The 17,085-nt window shown below is 48.8% G+C and overlaps 46 non-coding genes across 46 annotated transcripts; all 46 read right to left on the bottom strand.

Annotated features, from left to right (window-relative positions):
- Positions 1-172: 172 nt before the first annotated feature.
- On the bottom strand, positions 173-246 carry TRNAI-AAU (transfer RNA isoleucine (anticodon AAU)). Its single transcript has one exon. It is a non-coding gene; the product is annotated as a tRNA-Ile (tRNA).
- Positions 247-382: 136 nt separating this feature from the next.
- Positions 383-456, bottom strand: TRNAI-AAU (transfer RNA isoleucine (anticodon AAU)). The gene has a single exon. It is a non-coding gene; the product is annotated as a tRNA-Ile (tRNA).
- Positions 457-593: 137 nt separating this feature from the next.
- On the bottom strand, positions 594-668 carry TRNAI-GAU (transfer RNA isoleucine (anticodon GAU)). Its single transcript has one exon. It is a non-coding gene; the product is annotated as a tRNA-Ile (tRNA).
- A 136-nt stretch (positions 669-804) lies between these two features.
- TRNAI-AAU (transfer RNA isoleucine (anticodon AAU)) lies at positions 805-878 on the bottom strand. Its single transcript has one exon. It is a non-coding gene; the product is annotated as a tRNA-Ile (tRNA).
- A 345-nt stretch (positions 879-1,223) lies between these two features.
- TRNAI-AAU (transfer RNA isoleucine (anticodon AAU)) lies at positions 1,224-1,297 on the bottom strand. Its single transcript has one exon. It is a non-coding gene; the product is annotated as a tRNA-Ile (tRNA).
- Positions 1,298-1,435: 138 nt separating this feature from the next.
- TRNAI-AAU (transfer RNA isoleucine (anticodon AAU)) lies at positions 1,436-1,509 on the bottom strand. The gene has a single exon. It is a non-coding gene; the product is annotated as a tRNA-Ile (tRNA).
- Positions 1,510-1,647: 138 nt separating this feature from the next.
- On the bottom strand, positions 1,648-1,721 carry TRNAI-AAU (transfer RNA isoleucine (anticodon AAU)). The gene has a single exon. It is a non-coding gene; the product is annotated as a tRNA-Ile (tRNA).
- Positions 1,722-1,858: 137 nt separating this feature from the next.
- Positions 1,859-1,933, bottom strand: TRNAI-AAU (transfer RNA isoleucine (anticodon AAU)). The gene has a single exon. It is a non-coding gene; the product is annotated as a tRNA-Ile (tRNA).
- A 137-nt stretch (positions 1,934-2,070) lies between these two features.
- TRNAI-AAU (transfer RNA isoleucine (anticodon AAU)) lies at positions 2,071-2,144 on the bottom strand. Its single transcript has one exon. It is a non-coding gene; the product is annotated as a tRNA-Ile (tRNA).
- A 137-nt stretch (positions 2,145-2,281) lies between these two features.
- TRNAI-AAU (transfer RNA isoleucine (anticodon AAU)) lies at positions 2,282-2,356 on the bottom strand. The gene has a single exon. It is a non-coding gene; the product is annotated as a tRNA-Ile (tRNA).
- Positions 2,357-2,669: 313 nt separating this feature from the next.
- Positions 2,670-2,743, bottom strand: TRNAI-AAU (transfer RNA isoleucine (anticodon AAU)). Its single transcript has one exon. It is a non-coding gene; the product is annotated as a tRNA-Ile (tRNA).
- Positions 2,744-2,880: 137 nt separating this feature from the next.
- TRNAI-AAU (transfer RNA isoleucine (anticodon AAU)) lies at positions 2,881-2,954 on the bottom strand. The gene has a single exon. It is a non-coding gene; the product is annotated as a tRNA-Ile (tRNA).
- Positions 2,955-3,303: 349 nt separating this feature from the next.
- TRNAI-AAU (transfer RNA isoleucine (anticodon AAU)) lies at positions 3,304-3,377 on the bottom strand. The gene has a single exon. It is a non-coding gene; the product is annotated as a tRNA-Ile (tRNA).
- Positions 3,378-3,726: 349 nt separating this feature from the next.
- TRNAI-AAU (transfer RNA isoleucine (anticodon AAU)) lies at positions 3,727-3,800 on the bottom strand. The gene has a single exon. It is a non-coding gene; the product is annotated as a tRNA-Ile (tRNA).
- Positions 3,801-3,938: 138 nt separating this feature from the next.
- On the bottom strand, positions 3,939-4,012 carry TRNAI-AAU (transfer RNA isoleucine (anticodon AAU)). The gene has a single exon. It is a non-coding gene; the product is annotated as a tRNA-Ile (tRNA).
- Positions 4,013-4,149: 137 nt separating this feature from the next.
- On the bottom strand, positions 4,150-4,223 carry TRNAI-AAU (transfer RNA isoleucine (anticodon AAU)). Its single transcript has one exon. It is a non-coding gene; the product is annotated as a tRNA-Ile (tRNA).
- Positions 4,224-4,361: 138 nt separating this feature from the next.
- Positions 4,362-4,435, bottom strand: TRNAI-AAU (transfer RNA isoleucine (anticodon AAU)). The gene has a single exon. It is a non-coding gene; the product is annotated as a tRNA-Ile (tRNA).
- A 137-nt stretch (positions 4,436-4,572) lies between these two features.
- On the bottom strand, positions 4,573-4,646 carry TRNAI-AAU (transfer RNA isoleucine (anticodon AAU)). The gene has a single exon. It is a non-coding gene; the product is annotated as a tRNA-Ile (tRNA).
- Positions 4,647-4,996: 350 nt separating this feature from the next.
- Positions 4,997-5,071, bottom strand: TRNAI-AAU (transfer RNA isoleucine (anticodon AAU)). The gene has a single exon. It is a non-coding gene; the product is annotated as a tRNA-Ile (tRNA).
- A 139-nt stretch (positions 5,072-5,210) lies between these two features.
- TRNAI-AAU (transfer RNA isoleucine (anticodon AAU)) lies at positions 5,211-5,284 on the bottom strand. The gene has a single exon. It is a non-coding gene; the product is annotated as a tRNA-Ile (tRNA).
- A 138-nt stretch (positions 5,285-5,422) lies between these two features.
- TRNAI-AAU (transfer RNA isoleucine (anticodon AAU)) lies at positions 5,423-5,496 on the bottom strand. Its single transcript has one exon. It is a non-coding gene; the product is annotated as a tRNA-Ile (tRNA).
- Positions 5,497-5,634: 138 nt separating this feature from the next.
- Positions 5,635-5,708, bottom strand: TRNAI-AAU (transfer RNA isoleucine (anticodon AAU)). The gene has a single exon. It is a non-coding gene; the product is annotated as a tRNA-Ile (tRNA).
- Positions 5,709-5,845: 137 nt separating this feature from the next.
- TRNAI-AAU (transfer RNA isoleucine (anticodon AAU)) lies at positions 5,846-5,920 on the bottom strand. Its single transcript has one exon. It is a non-coding gene; the product is annotated as a tRNA-Ile (tRNA).
- Positions 5,921-6,057: 137 nt separating this feature from the next.
- On the bottom strand, positions 6,058-6,132 carry TRNAI-AAU (transfer RNA isoleucine (anticodon AAU)). Its single transcript has one exon. It is a non-coding gene; the product is annotated as a tRNA-Ile (tRNA).
- Positions 6,133-6,445: 313 nt separating this feature from the next.
- TRNAI-AAU (transfer RNA isoleucine (anticodon AAU)) lies at positions 6,446-6,519 on the bottom strand. Its single transcript has one exon. It is a non-coding gene; the product is annotated as a tRNA-Ile (tRNA).
- A 137-nt stretch (positions 6,520-6,656) lies between these two features.
- On the bottom strand, positions 6,657-6,730 carry TRNAI-AAU (transfer RNA isoleucine (anticodon AAU)). The gene has a single exon. It is a non-coding gene; the product is annotated as a tRNA-Ile (tRNA).
- Positions 6,731-7,079: 349 nt separating this feature from the next.
- Positions 7,080-7,153, bottom strand: TRNAI-AAU (transfer RNA isoleucine (anticodon AAU)). Its single transcript has one exon. It is a non-coding gene; the product is annotated as a tRNA-Ile (tRNA).
- Positions 7,154-7,502: 349 nt separating this feature from the next.
- TRNAI-AAU (transfer RNA isoleucine (anticodon AAU)) lies at positions 7,503-7,576 on the bottom strand. Its single transcript has one exon. It is a non-coding gene; the product is annotated as a tRNA-Ile (tRNA).
- A 138-nt stretch (positions 7,577-7,714) lies between these two features.
- Positions 7,715-7,788, bottom strand: TRNAI-AAU (transfer RNA isoleucine (anticodon AAU)). Its single transcript has one exon. It is a non-coding gene; the product is annotated as a tRNA-Ile (tRNA).
- Positions 7,789-7,925: 137 nt separating this feature from the next.
- TRNAI-AAU (transfer RNA isoleucine (anticodon AAU)) lies at positions 7,926-7,999 on the bottom strand. The gene has a single exon. It is a non-coding gene; the product is annotated as a tRNA-Ile (tRNA).
- Positions 8,000-8,137: 138 nt separating this feature from the next.
- Positions 8,138-8,211, bottom strand: TRNAI-AAU (transfer RNA isoleucine (anticodon AAU)). The gene has a single exon. It is a non-coding gene; the product is annotated as a tRNA-Ile (tRNA).
- Positions 8,212-8,348: 137 nt separating this feature from the next.
- TRNAI-AAU (transfer RNA isoleucine (anticodon AAU)) lies at positions 8,349-8,422 on the bottom strand. Its single transcript has one exon. It is a non-coding gene; the product is annotated as a tRNA-Ile (tRNA).
- Positions 8,423-8,735: 313 nt separating this feature from the next.
- On the bottom strand, positions 8,736-8,809 carry TRNAI-AAU (transfer RNA isoleucine (anticodon AAU)). The gene has a single exon. It is a non-coding gene; the product is annotated as a tRNA-Ile (tRNA).
- Positions 8,810-8,946: 137 nt separating this feature from the next.
- Positions 8,947-9,020, bottom strand: TRNAI-AAU (transfer RNA isoleucine (anticodon AAU)). The gene has a single exon. It is a non-coding gene; the product is annotated as a tRNA-Ile (tRNA).
- Positions 9,021-9,369: 349 nt separating this feature from the next.
- On the bottom strand, positions 9,370-9,443 carry TRNAI-AAU (transfer RNA isoleucine (anticodon AAU)). Its single transcript has one exon. It is a non-coding gene; the product is annotated as a tRNA-Ile (tRNA).
- A 349-nt stretch (positions 9,444-9,792) lies between these two features.
- On the bottom strand, positions 9,793-9,866 carry TRNAI-AAU (transfer RNA isoleucine (anticodon AAU)). Its single transcript has one exon. It is a non-coding gene; the product is annotated as a tRNA-Ile (tRNA).
- Positions 9,867-10,004: 138 nt separating this feature from the next.
- Positions 10,005-10,078, bottom strand: TRNAI-AAU (transfer RNA isoleucine (anticodon AAU)). The gene has a single exon. It is a non-coding gene; the product is annotated as a tRNA-Ile (tRNA).
- Positions 10,079-10,427: 349 nt separating this feature from the next.
- TRNAI-AAU (transfer RNA isoleucine (anticodon AAU)) lies at positions 10,428-10,501 on the bottom strand. Its single transcript has one exon. It is a non-coding gene; the product is annotated as a tRNA-Ile (tRNA).
- A 137-nt stretch (positions 10,502-10,638) lies between these two features.
- On the bottom strand, positions 10,639-10,712 carry TRNAI-AAU (transfer RNA isoleucine (anticodon AAU)). The gene has a single exon. It is a non-coding gene; the product is annotated as a tRNA-Ile (tRNA).
- Positions 10,713-11,060: 348 nt separating this feature from the next.
- TRNAI-AAU (transfer RNA isoleucine (anticodon AAU)) lies at positions 11,061-11,135 on the bottom strand. Its single transcript has one exon. It is a non-coding gene; the product is annotated as a tRNA-Ile (tRNA).
- A 138-nt stretch (positions 11,136-11,273) lies between these two features.
- Positions 11,274-11,347, bottom strand: TRNAI-AAU (transfer RNA isoleucine (anticodon AAU)). The gene has a single exon. It is a non-coding gene; the product is annotated as a tRNA-Ile (tRNA).
- Positions 11,348-11,485: 138 nt separating this feature from the next.
- On the bottom strand, positions 11,486-11,559 carry TRNAI-AAU (transfer RNA isoleucine (anticodon AAU)). The gene has a single exon. It is a non-coding gene; the product is annotated as a tRNA-Ile (tRNA).
- A 136-nt stretch (positions 11,560-11,695) lies between these two features.
- On the bottom strand, positions 11,696-11,769 carry TRNAI-AAU (transfer RNA isoleucine (anticodon AAU)). The gene has a single exon. It is a non-coding gene; the product is annotated as a tRNA-Ile (tRNA).
- Positions 11,770-12,117: 348 nt separating this feature from the next.
- Positions 12,118-12,192, bottom strand: TRNAI-AAU (transfer RNA isoleucine (anticodon AAU)). Its single transcript has one exon. It is a non-coding gene; the product is annotated as a tRNA-Ile (tRNA).
- Positions 12,193-12,329: 137 nt separating this feature from the next.
- TRNAI-AAU (transfer RNA isoleucine (anticodon AAU)) lies at positions 12,330-12,404 on the bottom strand. The gene has a single exon. It is a non-coding gene; the product is annotated as a tRNA-Ile (tRNA).
- Positions 12,405-12,543: 139 nt separating this feature from the next.
- Positions 12,544-12,617, bottom strand: TRNAI-AAU (transfer RNA isoleucine (anticodon AAU)). The gene has a single exon. It is a non-coding gene; the product is annotated as a tRNA-Ile (tRNA).
- Positions 12,618-17,085: the final 4,468 nt, after the last annotated feature.

The following is a 17,085-nucleotide window of genomic DNA, read 5'->3' as shown; positions in this document are numbered from 1 at the left end:
AGCACGAACACTCTATCCGACTGAGCTAGCTGGCCGGAGTAGCAAGTCTGGCTTCTAACACTGGGCATACGCCTTCGGTACACATTCGGTCATCATTAATAAATTGGTCTTTAAATTGTCTATCTACACACCCGACACCAGGTGACGGCCAGTGAAACACAATAAAGAATACTGGCCTGCGCAGGGATCAAACCTACGACCTTCGCGTTATTAGCACGACGCTCTAACCGACTGAGCTAGCAGGCCGGAGTAGCGAGTGCGGCTTCTAACACTGGGAATACATCTTCGGTACACATTCAGTCATCATCATAAATTGGTCTTTAAATTGTCTAGCTACACACCCGACACCAGGTGACAGCCAGTAGAACACAATAAAAAATACTGGCCTGCGCAGGGATCGCACCTACGACCTTCGCGTTATTAGCACGACGCTCTAACCGACTGAGCTAGCAGGCTGGAGTAGCCAGTGTGGCTTCTAACACTGGCCATACGCCTTCCGTACACATATTGTCACCATCAATAAATTGGTATTTAAATTGTCTAGCTACACACGCGACACCAGGTGACGGCCAGTAGAACACAACAAAAAGTACTGGCCTGCGCAGCGATCGAACCTACGACCTTCGCGTTATCAGCACGAACGCTCTACCCGACTGAGCTAGCTGGCCGGAGTAGCAAGATCGGCTTCTAACAGTGGCCATACGCCTTCGGTACACATTCGGTCATCATCAATAAATTGGTCTTTAAATTGTCTAGCTACACACCCGACACCAGGTGACGGCCAGTAGAACACAATAAAAATACTGGCCTGCGCAGCGATCGAACCTACAACCTTCGCGTTATTAGCACAACGCTCTAACCGACTGAGCTAGCAGGCCGGAGTAGCGAGTGCGGTTTCTAACACTGGCCATACGCCTTCGGTACACATTGGGTCATCATCAATAAATTGGTCTTTAAATTGTCTAGCTACACAGCCGACACCAGGTGACGGCCAGTAGAACACAACAAAAAGTACTGGCCTGCGCAGCGATCGAACCTACGACATTCGCGTTATCAGCACGAACGCTCTGACTGAGCTAGCTGGCCGGAGTAGCAAGTCCGGCTTCTAACAGTGGCCATACGCCTTCGGTACACATTCGGTCATCATCAATAAATTGGTCTTTAAATTGTCTAGCTACACACGCGACACCAGGTGACGGCCAGTAGAACACAATAAAAAGTACTGGCCTTCGCAGTGATCGAACCTACGACCTTCGCGTTATTAGCACGACGCTCTAACCGACTGAGCTAGCAGGCCGCAGTAGTGAGCGTGGCTTCTAACACTGGGCATACGCCTTCCGTACACATTCTGTCATCATCAATAAATTGGTCTTTAAATTGTCTAGCTACACATCCGACACCAGGTGACGGCCAGTAGAACATAATAAAAAAATACTGCCCTGCGCAGTGATCGAACCTACGACCTTCGCGTTATTAGCACGACGCTCTAACCGACTGAGCTAGCTGGCCGGAGTAGCAAGACCGGCTTCTAACACTGGGCTTACCAGCCTTCGGTACACATTCGGTCATCATCATAAATTGGTCTTTAAATTGTCTAGCTACACACCCGACACCTGGTGACGGCCAGTAGAACACAATAAAAAATACTGGCTTGCGCAGGGATCGAACCTACGACCTTCGCGTTATTAGGACGACGCTCTAACCGACTGAGCTAGCAGGCCAGAGTAGGGAGTGTGGCTTCTAACACTGGGCATACGCCTTCGGTGCATATTCGGTCATCATCAATAAATTGGTCTTTAAATTTACTAGCAATACACCTGACACCAGAAGACGGCCAGTAGACCACAACAAAAAGTACTGGCCTGCGCAGCGATCGAACCTACGACCTTCGCGTTATTAGCACGAACGCTCTATCCGACTGAGCTAGCTGGCCGGAGTAGCAAGTCTGGCTTCTAACACTGGGCATACGCCTTCGGTACACATTCGGTCATCATTAATAAATTGGTCTTTAAATTGTCTATCTACACACCCGACACCAGGTGACGGCCAGTGAAACACAATAAAAAATACTGGCCTGCGCAGGGATCGAACCTACGACCTTCGCGTTATTAGCACGACGCTCTAACCGACTGAGCTAGCAGGCCGGAGTAGCGAGTGCGGCTTCTAACACTGGGAATACATCTTCGGTACACATTCGGTCATCATCAATAAATTGGTCTTTAAATTGTCTAGCTACACAGCTGACACCAGGTGAAGGCAAGTAGAACACAATAAAAAATACTGGCCAGCGCAGGGATCGCACCTACGACCTTCGCGTTATTAGCACGAACGCTCTAACCGACTGAGCTAGCTGGCCGGAGTAGGAAGTCCGGCTTCTAACACTGGGCATACGCCTTCGGTACACATTCGGTTATCATCAATAAATTGGTCTTTAAATTGTCTAGCTACACACCCGACACCAGGTGATGGCCAGTAGAACATAATAAAAAAAATACTGGCCTGCGCAGGGATCGAACTTACGACCTTCGCGTTATTAGCACGACGCTCGGCTTCTAACACTGGGCATATGCCTTCGGTACACATTCGGTCATCATCATAAATTGGTCTTTAAATTGTCTAGCTACACACCCGACACCAGGTGACGGCCAGTAGAACACAATAAAAAATACTGGCCTGCGCAGGGATCGAACCTACGACCTTCGCGTTATTAGCACGATGCTCAAACCGACTGAGCTAGCATGCCGGAGTAGCGAGTGTGGCTTCTAACATTGAGCATACGCCTTCGGTACACATTTGGTCATCATGAATAAATAGGTCTTTAAATTTACTAGCTATACACCCGACACCAGGTGACGGCCAGTAGAACACAATAAAAAATACTGGCCTGCGCAGGGATTGAACCTACGACCTTCGCGTTATTAGCACGACGCTCTAACCGACTGAGCTAGCAGGCCGGAGTAGCGAGTGCGGCTTCTAACACTGGGAATACATCTTCGGTACACATTCGGTCATCATCAATAAATTGGTCTTTAAATTGTCTAGCTACACAGCCGACACCAGGTGACGGCCAGTAGAACACAACAAAAAGTACTGGCCTGCGCAGCGATCAAACCTACGACCTTCGCGTTATCAGCACGAACGCTCTAACTGACTGAGCTAGCTGGCCGGAGTAGCAAGTCCGGCTTCTAACTCTGGCCATACGCCTTCGCTACACATTCGGTCATCATCAATAAATTGGTCTTTAAATTGTCTAGCTACACACCCGACCTCAGGTGACGGCCAGTAGAACACAATAAAAAATACTTGCCTGCGCAGGGATCGAACCTACGACCTTCGCGTTATTAGCACGACGCTCTTACCGACTGAGCTAGCAGGCCGGAGTAGCGAGTGCGGCTTCTAACACTGGGAATACATCTTCGGTACACATTGGGTCATCATCAATAAATTGGTCTTTAAATTGTCTAGCTACACAGCCGACACCAGGTGACGGCCAGTAGAACACAACAAAAAGTACTGGCCTGCGCAGCGATCGAACCTACGACCTTCGCGTTATCAGGACGAATGCTCTAACTGACTGAGCTAGCTGGCCGGAGTAGCAAGTCCGGCTTCTAACACTGGCCATATGCCTTCGGTACACATTCGGTCATCATCAATAAATTGGTCTTTAAATTGTATAGCTACACACGCGACACCAGGTGACGGCCAGTAGAACACAATAAAAAGTACTGGCCTTCGCAGTGATTGAACCTACGACCTTCGCGTTATTAGCACGACGCTCTAACCGACTGAGCTAGCTGGCCGGAGTAGCAAGTCCGGCTTCTAACACTGGGCATACCAGCCTTCGGTACACATTCGGTCATCATCATAAATTGGTCTTTAAATTGTCTAGCTACACACCCGACCCCTGGTGACGGCCAGTAGAACACAATAAAAAATACTGGCTTGCGCAGGGATCGAACCTACGACCTTCGCGTTATTAGCACGACGCTCTAACCGACTGAGCTAGCAGTCCAGAGTAGCGAGTGCGGCTTCTAACACTGGGCATACGCCTTTGGTGCATATTCGGTCATCATCAATAAATTGGTCTTTAAATTTACTAGCTACACACCCGACACCTGGTGACGGCCAGTAGAACACAATAAAAAGTACTGGCCTTCGCAGTGATCGAACCTACGACCTTCGCGTTATTAGCACGACGCTCTAACCGACTGAGCTAGCTGGCCGGAGTAGCAGGTCCGGCTTCTAACACTGGGCTTACCAGCCTTAGGTACAAATTAGGTCATCATCATAAATTGGTATTTAAATTGTCTAGCTACACACCCGACACCTGGTGACGGCCAGTAGAACACAATAAAAAATACTGGCTTGCGCAGGGATTGAACCTACGACCTTCGCGTTATTAGCACGACGCTCTAACCGACTGAGCTAGCAGGCCGGAGTAGCGAGTGTGGCTTCTAACACTGGGCATACGCCTTCGGTGCATATTCGGTCATCATCAATAAATTGGTCTTTAAATTTACTGGCAATACACCCGACACCAGAAGACGGCCAGTAGAACACAACAAAAAGTACTGGCCTGCGCAGCAATCGAACCTACGACCTTCGCGTTATTAGCACGACGCTCTATCCGACTGAGCTAGCTGGCCGGAGTAGCAAGTCTGGCTTCTAACACTGGGCATACGCCTTCGGTACACATTCTGTCATCTTCAATAAATTGGTCTTTAAATTGTCTAGCTACACACGCGACACCAGGTGACGGCCAGTAGAACACAATAAAAAGTACTGGCCTTCGCAGTGATCGAACCTACGACCTTCGCGTTATTATCACGACGCTCTAACCGACTAAGCTAGCTGGCCGGAATAGCAAGTCCGGCTTCTAACACTGGGCATACCAGCCTTCGGTACACATTCGGTCATCATCATAAATTGGTCTTTAAATTGTCTAGCTACACACCCGACACCAGGTGACAACCAGTAGAACACAATAAAAAAATACTGGCTTGCGCAGGGATCGCACCTACGACCTTCGCGTTATTAGCACGAACGCTCTAACCGACTGAGCTAGCTGGCCGGAGTAGGAAGTCCGGCTTCTAACACTGGGTATACGCCTTCGGTACACATTCGGTCATCATCAATAAATTGGTCTTTAAATTGTCTAGCTACACACCCGACAGTAGGTGACGGCCAGTAGAACATAATAAAAAAAATACTGGCCTGCGCAGGGATCGAACCTACGACCTTCGCGTTATTAGCACGACGCTCTAACCGACTGAGCTAGCAGGCCGCAGTAGTGAGCATGGCTTCTAACACTGGGCATACGCCTTCCGTACACATTCTGTCATCATCAATAAATTGGTCTTTAAATTGTCTAGCTACACATCCGACACCAGGTGACGGCCAGTAGAACATAATAAAAAAATACTGCCCTGCGCAGTGATCGAACCTACGACCTTCGCGTTATTAGCACGACGCTCTAACCGACTGAGCTAGCTGGCCGGAGTAGCAAGACCGGCTTCTAACACTGGGCTTACCAGCCTTCGGTACACATTCGGTCATCATCATAAATTGGTCTTTAAATTGTCTAGCTACACACCCGACACCTGGTGACGGCCAGTAGAACACAATAAAAAATACCGGCTTGCGCAGGGATCGAACCTACGACCTTCGCGTTATTAGGACGACGCTCTAACCGACTGAGCTAGCAGGCCAGAGTAGGGAGTGTGGCTTCTAACACTGGGCATACGCCTTCGGTGCATATTCGGTCATCATCAATAAATTGGTCTTTAAATTTACTAGCAATACACCCGACACCAGAAGACGGCCAGTAGACCACAACAAAAAGTACTGGCCTGCGCAGCGATCGAACCTACGACCTTCGCGTTATTAGCACGAACGCTCTATCCGACTGAGCTAGCTGGCCGGAGTAGCGAGTGCGGCTTCTAACACTGGGAATACATCTTCGGTACACATTCGGTCATCATCAATAAATTGGTCTTTAAATTGTCTAGCTACACAGCTGACACCAGGTGAAGGCAAGTAGAACACAATAAAAAATACTGGCCTGCGCAGGGATCGCACCTACGACCTTCGCGTTATTAGCACGAACGCTCTAACCGACTGAGCTAGCTGGCCGGAGTAGGAAGTCCGGCTTCTAACACTGGGCATACGCCTTCGGTACACATTCGGTTATCATCAATAAATTGGTCTTTAAATTGTCTAGCTACACACCCGACACCAGGTGATGGCCAGTAGAACATAATAAAAAAAATACTGACCTGCGCAGGGATCGAACTTACGACCTTCGCGTTATTAGCACGACGCTCGGCTTCTAACACTGGGCATATGCCTTCGGTACACATTCGGTCATCATCATAAATTGGTCTTTAAATTGTTTAGCTACACACCCGACACCAGGTGACGGCCAGTAGAACACAATAAAAAATACTGGCCTGCGCAGGGATCGAACCTACGACCTTCGCGTTATTAGCACGATGCTCAAACCGACTGAGCTAGCATGCCGGAGTAGCGAGTGTGGCTTCTAACATTGAGCATACGCCTTCGGTACACATTCGGTCATCATGAATAAATAGGTCTTTAAATTTACTAGCTATACACCCGACACCAGGTGACGGCCAGTAGAACACAATAAAAAATACTGGCCTGCGCAGGGATTGAACCTACGACCTTCGCGTTATTAGCACGACGCTCTAACCGACTGAGCTAGCAGGCCGGAGTAGCGAGTGCGGCTTCTAACACTGGGAATACATCTTCGGTACACATTCGGTCATCATCAATAAATTGGTCTTTAAATTGTCTAGCTACACAGCCGACACCAGGTGACGGCCAGTAGAACACAACAAAAAGTACTGGCCTGCGCAGCGATCAAACCTACGACCTTCGCGTTATCAGCACGAACGCTCTAACTGACTGAGCTAGCTGGCCGGAGTAGCAAGTCCGGCTTCTAACTCTGGCCATACGCCTTCGCTACACATTAGGTCATCATCAATAAATTGGTCTTTAAATTGTCTAGCCACACACTCGACACCAGGTGACGGCCAGTAGAACACAATAAAAAATACTGGCCTGCGCAGGGATCGAACCTACGACCTTCGCGTTATTAGCACGACGCTCTTACCGACTGAGCTAGCAGGCCGGAGTAGCGAGTGCGGCTTCTAACACTGGGAATACATCTTCGGTACACATTGGGTCATCATCAATAAATTGGTCTTTAAATTGTCTAGCTACACAGCCGACACCAGGTGACGGCCAGTAGAACACAACAAAAAGTACTGGCCTGCGCAGCGATCGAACCTACGACCTTCGCGTTATCAGGACGAACGCTCTAACTGACTGAGCTAGCTGGCCGGAGTAGCAAGTCCGGCTTCTAACACTGGCCATATGCCTTCGGTACACATTCGGTCATCATCAATAAATTGGTCTTTAAATTGTCTAGCTACACACGCGACACCAGGTTACGGCCAGTAGAACACAATAAAAAGTACTGGCCTTCGCAGTGATTGAACCTACGACCTTCGCGTTATTAGCACGACGCTCTAACCGACTGAGCTAGCTGGCCGGAGTAGCAAGTGCGGCTTCTAACACTGGGCATACCAGCCTTCGGTACACATTCGGTCATCATCATAAATTGGTCTTTAAATTGTCTAGCTACACACCCGACACCTGGTGACGGCCAGTAGAACACAATAAAAAATACTGGCTTGCGCAGGGATCGAACCTACGACCTTCGCGTTATTAGCACGACGCTCTATCCGACTGAGCTAGCAGTCCGGAGTAGCGAGTGTGGCTTCTAACACTGGGCATACGCCTTTGGTGCATATTCGGTCATCATCAATAAATTGGTCTTTGAATTTACTAGCTACACACCCGACACCTGGTGACGGCCAGTAGAACACAATAAAAAGTACTGGCCTTCGCAGTGATCGAACCTACGACCTTCGCGTTATTAGCACGACGCTCTAACCGACTGAGCTAGCTGGCCGGAGTAGCAGGTCCGGCTTCTAACACTGGGCTTACCAGCCTTCGGTACAAATTAGGTCATCATCATAAATTGGTCTTTAAATTGTCTAGCTACACACCCGACACCTGGTGACGGCCAGTAGAACACAATAAAAAATACTGGCTTGCGCAGGGATTGAACCTACGACCTTCGCGTTATTAGCACGACGCTCTAACCGACTGAGCTAGCAGGCCGGAGTAGCGAGTGTGGCTTCTAACACTGGGCATACGCCTTCGGTGCATATTCGGTCATCATCAATAAATTGGTCTTTAAATTTACTAGCAATACACCCGACACCAGAAGACGGCCAGTAGAACACAACAAAAAGTACTGGCCTGCGCAGCAATCGAACCTACGACCTTCGCGTTATTAGCACGACGCTCTATCCGACTGAGCTAGCTGGCCGGAGTAGCAAGTCTGGCTTCTAACACTGGGCATACGCCTTCGGTACACATTCTGTCATCTTCAATAAATTGGTCTTTAAATTGTCTAGCTACACACCCGACACCAGGTGATGGCCAGTAGAACATAATAAAAAAAATACTGGCCTGCGCAGGGATCGAACTTACGACCTTCGCGTTATTAGCACGACGCTCGGCTTCTAACACTGGGCATATGCCTTCGGTACACATTCGGTCATCATCATAAATTGGTCTTTAAATTGTTTAGCTACACACCCGACACCAGGTGACGGCCAGTAGAACACAATAAAAAATACTGGCCTGCGCAGGGATCGAACCTACGACCTTCGCGTTATTAGCACGATGATCAAACCGACTGAGCTAGCATGCCGGAGTAGCGAGTGTGGCTTCTAACATTGAGCATACGCCTTCGGTACACATTCGGTCATCATGAATAAATAGGTCTTTAAATTTACTAGCTATACACCCGACACCAGGTGACGGCCAGTAGAACACAATAAAAAATACTGGCCTGCGCAGGGATTGAACCTACGACCTTCACGTTATTAGCACGACGCTCTAACCGACTGAGCTAGCAGGCCGGAGTAGCGAGTGCGGCTTCTAACACTGGGAATACATCTTCGGTACACATTCGGTCATCATCAATAAATTGGTCTTTAAATTGTCTAGCTACACAGCCGACACCAGGTGACGGCCAGTAGAACACAACAAAAAGTACTGGCCTGCGCAGCGATCAAACCTACGACCTTCGCGTTATCAGCACGAACGCTCTAACTGACTGAGCTAGCTGGCCGGAGTAGCAAGTCCGGCTTCTAACTCTGGCCATACGCCTTCGCTACACATTAGGTCATCATCAATAAATTGGTCTTTAAATTGTCTAGCCACACACCCGACACCAGGTGACGGCCAGTAGAACACAATAAAAAATACTGGCCTGCGCAGGGATCGAACCTACGACCTTCGCGTTATTAGCACGACGCTCTTACCGACTGAGCTAGCAGGCCGGAGTAGCGAGTGCGGCTTCTAACACTGGGAATACATCTTCGGTACACATTGGCTCATCATCAATAAATTGGTCTTTAAATTGTCTAGCTACACAGCCGACACCAGGTGACGGCCAGTAGAACACAACAAAAAGTACTGGCCTGCGCAGCGATCGAACCTACGACCTTCGCGTTATCAGGACGAACGCTCTAACTGACTGAGCTAGCTGGCCGGAGTAGCAAGTCCGCCTTCTAACACTGGCCATATGCCTTCGGTACACATTCGGTCATCATCAATAAATTGGTCTTTAAATTGTCTAGCTACACACGCGACACCAGGTGACGGCCAGTAGAACACAATAAAAAGTACTGGCCTTCGCAGTGATTGAACCTACGACCTTCGCGTTATTAGCACGACGCTCTAACCGACTGAGCTAGCTGGCCGGAGTAGCAAGTCCGGCTTCTAACACTGGGCATACCAGCCTTCGGTACACATTCGGTCATCATCATAAATTGGTCTTTAAATTGTCTAGCTACACACCCGACACCTGGTGACGGCCAGTAGAACACAATAAAAAATACTGGCTTGCGCAGGGATCGAACCTACGACCTTCGCGTTATTAGCACGACGCTCTAACCGACTGAGCTAGCAGTCCGGAGTAGCGAGTGTGGCTTCTAACACTGGGCATACGCCTTTGGTGCATATTCGGTCATCATCAATAAATTGGTCTTTAAATTTACTAGCTACACACCCGACACCTGGTGACGGCCAGTAGAACACAATAAAAAGTACTGGCCTTCGCAGTGATCGAACCTACGACCTTCGCGTTATTAGCATGACGCTCTAACCGACGGAGCTAGCTGGCCGGAGTAGCAGGTCTGGCTTCTAACACTGGGCTTACCAGCCTTCGGTACAAATTAGGTCATCATCATAAATTGGTCTTTAAATTGTCTAGCTACACACCCGACACCTGGTGACGGCCAGTAGAACACAATAAAAAATACTGGCTTGCGCAGGGATTGAACCAACGACCTTCGCGTTATTAGCACGACGCTCTAACCGACTGAGCTAGCAGGCCGGAGTAGCGAGTGTGGCTTCTAACACTGGGCATACGCCTTCGGTGCATATTCGGTCATCATCAATAAATTGGTCTTTAAATTTACTAGCAATACACCCGACACCAGAAGACGGCCAGTAGAACACAACAAAAAGTACTGGCCTGCGCAGCAATCGAACCTACGACCTTCGCGTTATTAGCACGACGCTCTATCCGACTGAGCTAGCTGGCCGGAGTAGCAAGTCTGGCTTCTAACACTGGGCATACGCCTTCGGTACACATTCTGTCATCTTCAATAAATTGGTCTTTAAATTGTCTAGCTACACACGCGACACCAGGTGACGGCCAGTAGAACACAATAAAAAGTACTGGCCTTCGCAGTGATCGAACCTATGACCTTCGCGTTATTAGCACGACGCTCTAACCGACTGAGCTAGCTGGCCGGAGTAGCAAGTCCGGCTTCTAACACTGGGAATACATCTTCGGTACACATTCGGTTGTCATCAATAAATCGGTCTTTAAATTGTCTAGCTACACACCCGACACCAGATGACGGCTAGTAAAACACAACAAAAAGTACTGGCCTGCGCAGCGATCGAACCTACGACCTTCGCGTTATTAGCACGAACGCTCTAACCGACTGAGCTAGCTGGCCGGAGTAGGAAGTCCGGCTTCTAACACTGGGCCTACGCCTTCGGTACACATTCGGTCATCATCAATAAATTGGTCTTTAAATTGTCTAGCTACACATCCGACACCAGGTGACGGCCAGTAGAACATAATAAAAAAATACTGGCCTGCGCAGGGATCGAACCTACGACATTCGCGTTATTAGCACGACGCTCTAACCGACTGAGCTAGCAGGCCGGAGTAGCGAGTGCGGCTTCTAAATCTGGGCATTCGCCATCGGTACAGATTCGGTCATCATCATAAATTGGTCTTTAAATTGTCTAGCTACACACCCGACACCAGGTGACGGCCAGTAGAACATAATAAAAAAAATACTGGCCTGCGCAGGGATCGAACCTACGACCTTCGCGTTATTAGCACGACGCTCTAACCGACTGAGCTAGCAGGCCAGAGTAGCGAGTGCGGCTTCTAACACTGGGCATACGCCTTCGGTACACATTCGGTCATCATCATAAATTGGTCTTTAAATTGTCTAGCTACATACCCGACACCAGGTGACGGCCAGTAGAACACAATAAAAAATACTGGCCTGCGCAGGGATCGCCCCTACGACCTTCGCGTTATTAGCACGACGCTCTACCCGACTGAGCTAGCAGGCCGGAGTAGCGAGTGTGGCTTCTAACACTGGCCATACGCCTTCCGTACACATATTGTCACCATCAATAAATTGGTATTTAAATTGTCTAGCTACACACGCGACACCAGGTGACGGCCAGTAGAACACAACAAAAAGTACTGGCCTGCGCAGCGATCGAACCTACGACCTTCGTGTTATCAGCACGAACGCTCTACCCGACTGAGCTAGCTGGCCGGAGTAGCAAGATCGGCTTCTAACACTGGCCATACGCCTTCGGTACAGATTCGGTCATCATCAATAAATTGGTCTTTAAATTGTCTAGCTACACATCCCACAGCTGGTGACGGCCAGTAGAACACAATAAAGATACTGGCCTGCGCAGCGATTGAACCTACGACCTTCGCGTTATTAGCACGAACGCTCTAACCGACTGAGCTAGCTGGCCGGAGTAGCAAGTCCGGCTTCTAACACTGGGCATACGCCTTCGGTACACATTCGGTCATCATCAATAAATTGGTCTTTAAATTGTCTAGCTACACACCCGACACCAGCTGACGGGCAGTAGAACACAACAAAAAGTACTGGCCTGCGCAGCGATCGAACCTACGACCTTCGCGTTATTAGCACGAACGCTCTAACCGACTGAGCTAGCTGGCCGGAGTAGCAAGTCCGGCTTCTAACACTGGGCATACGCCTTCGGTACACATTCGGTCATTATCAATAAATTGGTCTTTAAATTGTCTAGCTACACACCCGACACCAGGTGACGGCCAGTGGAACACAATAAAAAAAATACTTGCCTGTGCAGGGATCGAACCTACGACCTTCGCGTTATTAGCACGACGCTCTAACCGACTGAGCTAGCAGGCCTTTTTTTTCCTTTATTGCCTGTTTTCGGCTCACGTAAACAATACACATATTAACTGATAATTACACAACACAATCCAAAACATTGTAAAAACCGTGGCTCAAACGATATGGCCACGCATTTGTTAAAATGTTTTTATCGTCGATAGTAATTCGACGCGCGGCAACCATTCTGGGGGGATTTCCTGCAACTTTGGTTCATCCACAAAATTTCTTATATACTCTTTGAAGTACTGGGTGGGTGCTCGTGCATCTACATCAAAGTGAATGGCTGCCATCCTGGATTTCCAAATGCTATGAAGAGCCATAAGCATTATCATATCATATGGGGTACCATCGTCACTTTGTATTTGCAAATAGCGGATGCCATATGCATCAATGGGGAAGTCTTTTTTGATCGTGCGCTGGAGCACGTCCCAAAGAAAGATAGCATCCCAGCAGTCAATGAATACATGCTCAATTGTCTCCTCCTTACTGCATATTATGCAAAGCGTGCCCCAAGGAACGTAGAACCCCTTTGCAGCCATCCAGGTTTTGACGGTCAGCGTACCGGTATGTAATTTAAAAAAAAATTCTTAGCACCTGGCGATATTTTCATCGCCTTGACGCGCTTTAGTACAGTGTGGCCATGGCATACATTGTAAAGGGACCGATACAAAGGCACTGGTAAAAACACATCACATAGACCTTGTACAACTTTTTTCGTCCGACTTGACTCAAGTATTCAAGTGAAAACCGCACTGACAGAAACCTACAAGAAAGTACAACTTCGCGGAGAAAGCCATAAACACCACCAGGTACGCTGCAGGTTGATACAACCATGTTAGGCAAGTGTTGCCCCAGGCGAAGTTGAAAGACAGTGCGAAGGAATGGGTTGTCGACGTGTCTAAAGAAACAAAATCGATTGACTACCTGTCTTAAAAACAAATGCGACAAGCCGAGTCCTCCATTTCGCACTCGAAGAAATAAATTGGTCCGACTCGATCTTTCCCAAGACGATTCCCACACAAAGACCGCGAACACACGGTGAAATTTTTGGATGTTTACCCTTGAACAATGTAAGACTTGTAAGATATACCAAATTTTACTCACTAAGAATATGTTGCAAATTGTGGCTTTAGAAAACATAGACCAATTCCAGCCATTCCACTTGTTCACTCTTTCCCGCAGGTTATCCACTTGGCTCCTCCAGTACGAGTCGCTGTCTTTGTAGCATTCGAGGGGGGCACCCAAGTATTTCACCGGTGTCGTAACAAACCTTATGCTGGCAAAACTGTCTGGGGTTTCTGCCCAGTCACCGTGCCAAAAGCCAAGGCATTTTCCCCAGTTTACAGCGCTGCCACTTGCAGCACAGAAGTTAGTAACGCATTTGACAGCATCTGCTATGCTGTCAGAGTCCGCGCAAAAAATGGCAATATCGTCCGCATAAGCCAACAGTCGGACTTCAAACTCGTGCAGCTTAAACCCACGGACACAGTCATTCTCTATGACACTTAAACAAAAGGACTCTATGTACAAACAAAACAATAGTGGTGAGAGAGGACAACCCTGACGGACCGAACGCTTGACAGGGATGCGCTTCCCCACCACCTTGTTAACGATTAGCCGCGTTGAGCAGTCTCGGTACGCCATGACAACCCCCTCTTTGATTATTTTCCCTAAATTCACATAATCTAGGATGCACAGCAGAATTTCATGAGGCACCCTGTCAAAAGCCTTCTCGAGGTCGATTTGCAGCATTGCGACTCGCGCACCTATAGCGTCGCAACATTCGAGGATGCTCCGGGCTGCGTGTATATTCGTGAGGATAGTTCGACCTTTAATGCCGCACGTCTGATGCGGCCCCACGAGCTCCGTAATGACTGTTTGCAACCTTTTAGCTAGGATTTTCATGAATATCTTGTAATCTCCATTAGTGAGGCAGATTGGGCGGTAAGAATTTACTTTGCGCAGTGCAACGGGGTCTTCCGAATTTGGTACAAGAACAGTGTGAGATGATGAAAAGGACGGGGGTAATATTTTCAGCTCGAATGCCTCATTATAAACGTCGGCTAAGACTGGTGTTATTTCAAACTTGAAACACTTATAAAAGGCAGAAGTCAGACCATCAGGGCCAGGCGATGTCCCGGGATGCATACTTTCAATAGCACTGTTACCTTCCTCTTCCGAAATGGGTTCCTCCAATAATTCTCTTGCATTGTTGTCAAGCTTTCGCATCAGCGGTAAAAAATCTTTTTTAAAACGATCGACATCAACTGAGCTGGCGGCGAATAAACCATTGAAGTGCTCAAAGAAAGCACGCTCGATAACATCTGCGACATCGCTGACTTCACCCTCGTGTTCAATTTCTGTTATCTGATTACGACGCGCATGCCACTTTTCTGAGCCCAACGCCCTTTTTGACGGTGCTTCTGCCGTTATCAGTCGCTCGGCTCTTGCCCGAACCATAGCACCGCGGTATCTTTCGACATCGAACCGCTCAATTTTACTTTTCAACGCGCGAATATCTTCAAGAAACATGCCGGGCATTCTACATTCTTCGAAGAGCAATTTTTCCAGGTTTCTGCGCATGAGCTTTTCTTCTGCTCCCTTTTCTCTGCTTATAGCGCTCGAGCGTTCCAAAGCCTTCAATTTAACGACCTGCTTGAAGTTCTCCCATTTTTCTCTAAACGTCTTTTTACTGCGAACTTTCATTTTTTCAACTTCCATCATTACTTCCTCCATAAATTTTTCATCACTCAGCAGATTCGAATTCAATTTCCATAGTTGCCACTCGAAGGCCCTTTTCGTTTCTTTCGTGCTAGCTACTACAAAGCTAACCAAGCAGTGGTCACTAAATGAAACGGCGTTAACACGGTATGCCTTGCAAAGCGGTACCAATTCAACACTCACGTACGCCCTATCTAGTCGGGCATGGCTGGCTGCCTGAAAGTGGGTGTACTGCATAGTCCGGCCACCACCGAGACATTCAGCCACATCCTCCAAACCATGTTCTCTTACTATATCGCTTAAGACAGCCGTACTTGCATCCCTGTAATGTCGTTCCCTAGTTTTGTCTTTGGCTGAAAGGACGCAGTTGAAATCGCCAATAATGATTAGGAGCCTATTACAATTGGTATACTGCTTTAGTTGTTCGAAAAATATGCGTCTTTCGTCAGTGACAGTCGGTGCGTACAAGCATATTACGCGCCATTCCAATCCCGAAAACAAAAGATCGCAAACAATGAGCCGACCAGACGGACATGACGTTGAGGCTTCTACTTTAGCACCCAGACTCTGTCTGACGAACAAAACGCAACCGGAAGAAGTCCCTATGGCATGGCTAACTATAACAGAATACCGCGGCAAGAATTGGCGCACCATGCCCCCAGTTTCATCGTCGCCATGGACTTTAGTCTCTTGGACTGCCAGTATGTCAAGGTCGAGGTCGCGTACTAGCCGATAAAGTTGACATTGTTTTCTCCGTGAGGCCAGGCCACGCACATTTAGAGTGGCCACACGGATTGAATTTTCTATTTGCACCATTGTAAGGCTACGAAAAACCCAGGGGCATGGCGCTTACCTTACAACTGCAATTCCTTCCTGAACGCCTTGTCCCAGTACAGTCCTTAAGTTGGCGAAGGCGGCGTTTCCGCCGTCTTGTGCTCCGACGAAATGTTTGGCCGTGGCCGGATGGTAAGCCGCCGAGCGGGCGTCGTTTTGGCGGGTGGTTCGTCCGGCGAGGCAGCAGTGGTGCCCTTGTCTTTTTTCCCTTCGTCACGGGGACGCTTCCCCGTCACAGCGCCACTGTCGCTTTCAATCCCAGTCATTGGTTCAGCCTCGGAGGGGGTCTCGTCTGCTGAGCCAAGACACGTGTCGCCGGTGCTGCTTGCATCCACCTTTTCACTACTTTCGCCTACGCCTTGGTATGGAAGCCCGGCGTCGGGCTTACCTGGTGCTTCACACACGCCCTCTTCTTGACGGCATGACGACCCATCTTCCACAGCAGAGTTCGGGTTAACTCCTGCTGTTTCTTCCGAGTCTGCTTCGTCCATGAGGTGCTCCAGTGCATCACTTTCCTGCGCTGGTCCGGTCACACTGGCATATGTCTTCGCGCAGTCCGCGTCATCGTGGCCGAAGCGGCGACAACGACTGCAGCGGGGTACTCGGCAGTCGCGACGTATTTGACCGGTACTCTTGCACCGTAGGCACAACGGTGCACGGCCTGGAACGACAACGAGAGTCAGCTCTCCGGCAATCTTGAGCTGGTGCGGAATGTCATCCACCTTGATGTCGGAGTGCAGCTTTAGTCCCACAGACCGCGTCGTTGAGCCCTTTTCTGTGATGCCCGGTGCTCGCCACTTCTCCCGTTTCACTTCGAACACTTTCCCATAGGGAGTCAAGGCAACACGCACGTCTTCGACGGTCACGCCGTGCAGCAACCAGTGAAGCTTCAAGCGAACCTCGCGGTTATTTGGGTCAATGAGCAAAC

Source organism: Rhipicephalus microplus, chromosome X (genome assembly GCF_043290135.1).
Source record: "Rhipicephalus microplus isolate Deutch F79 chromosome X, USDA_Rmic, whole genome shotgun sequence".
NCBI lineage: Eukaryota > Metazoa > Arthropoda > Arachnida > Ixodida > Ixodidae > Rhipicephalus > Rhipicephalus microplus.
The sequence above is the reverse complement of the archived record's forward strand: the minus strand, read 5'-3'. Positions and strand labels throughout refer to the sequence as shown.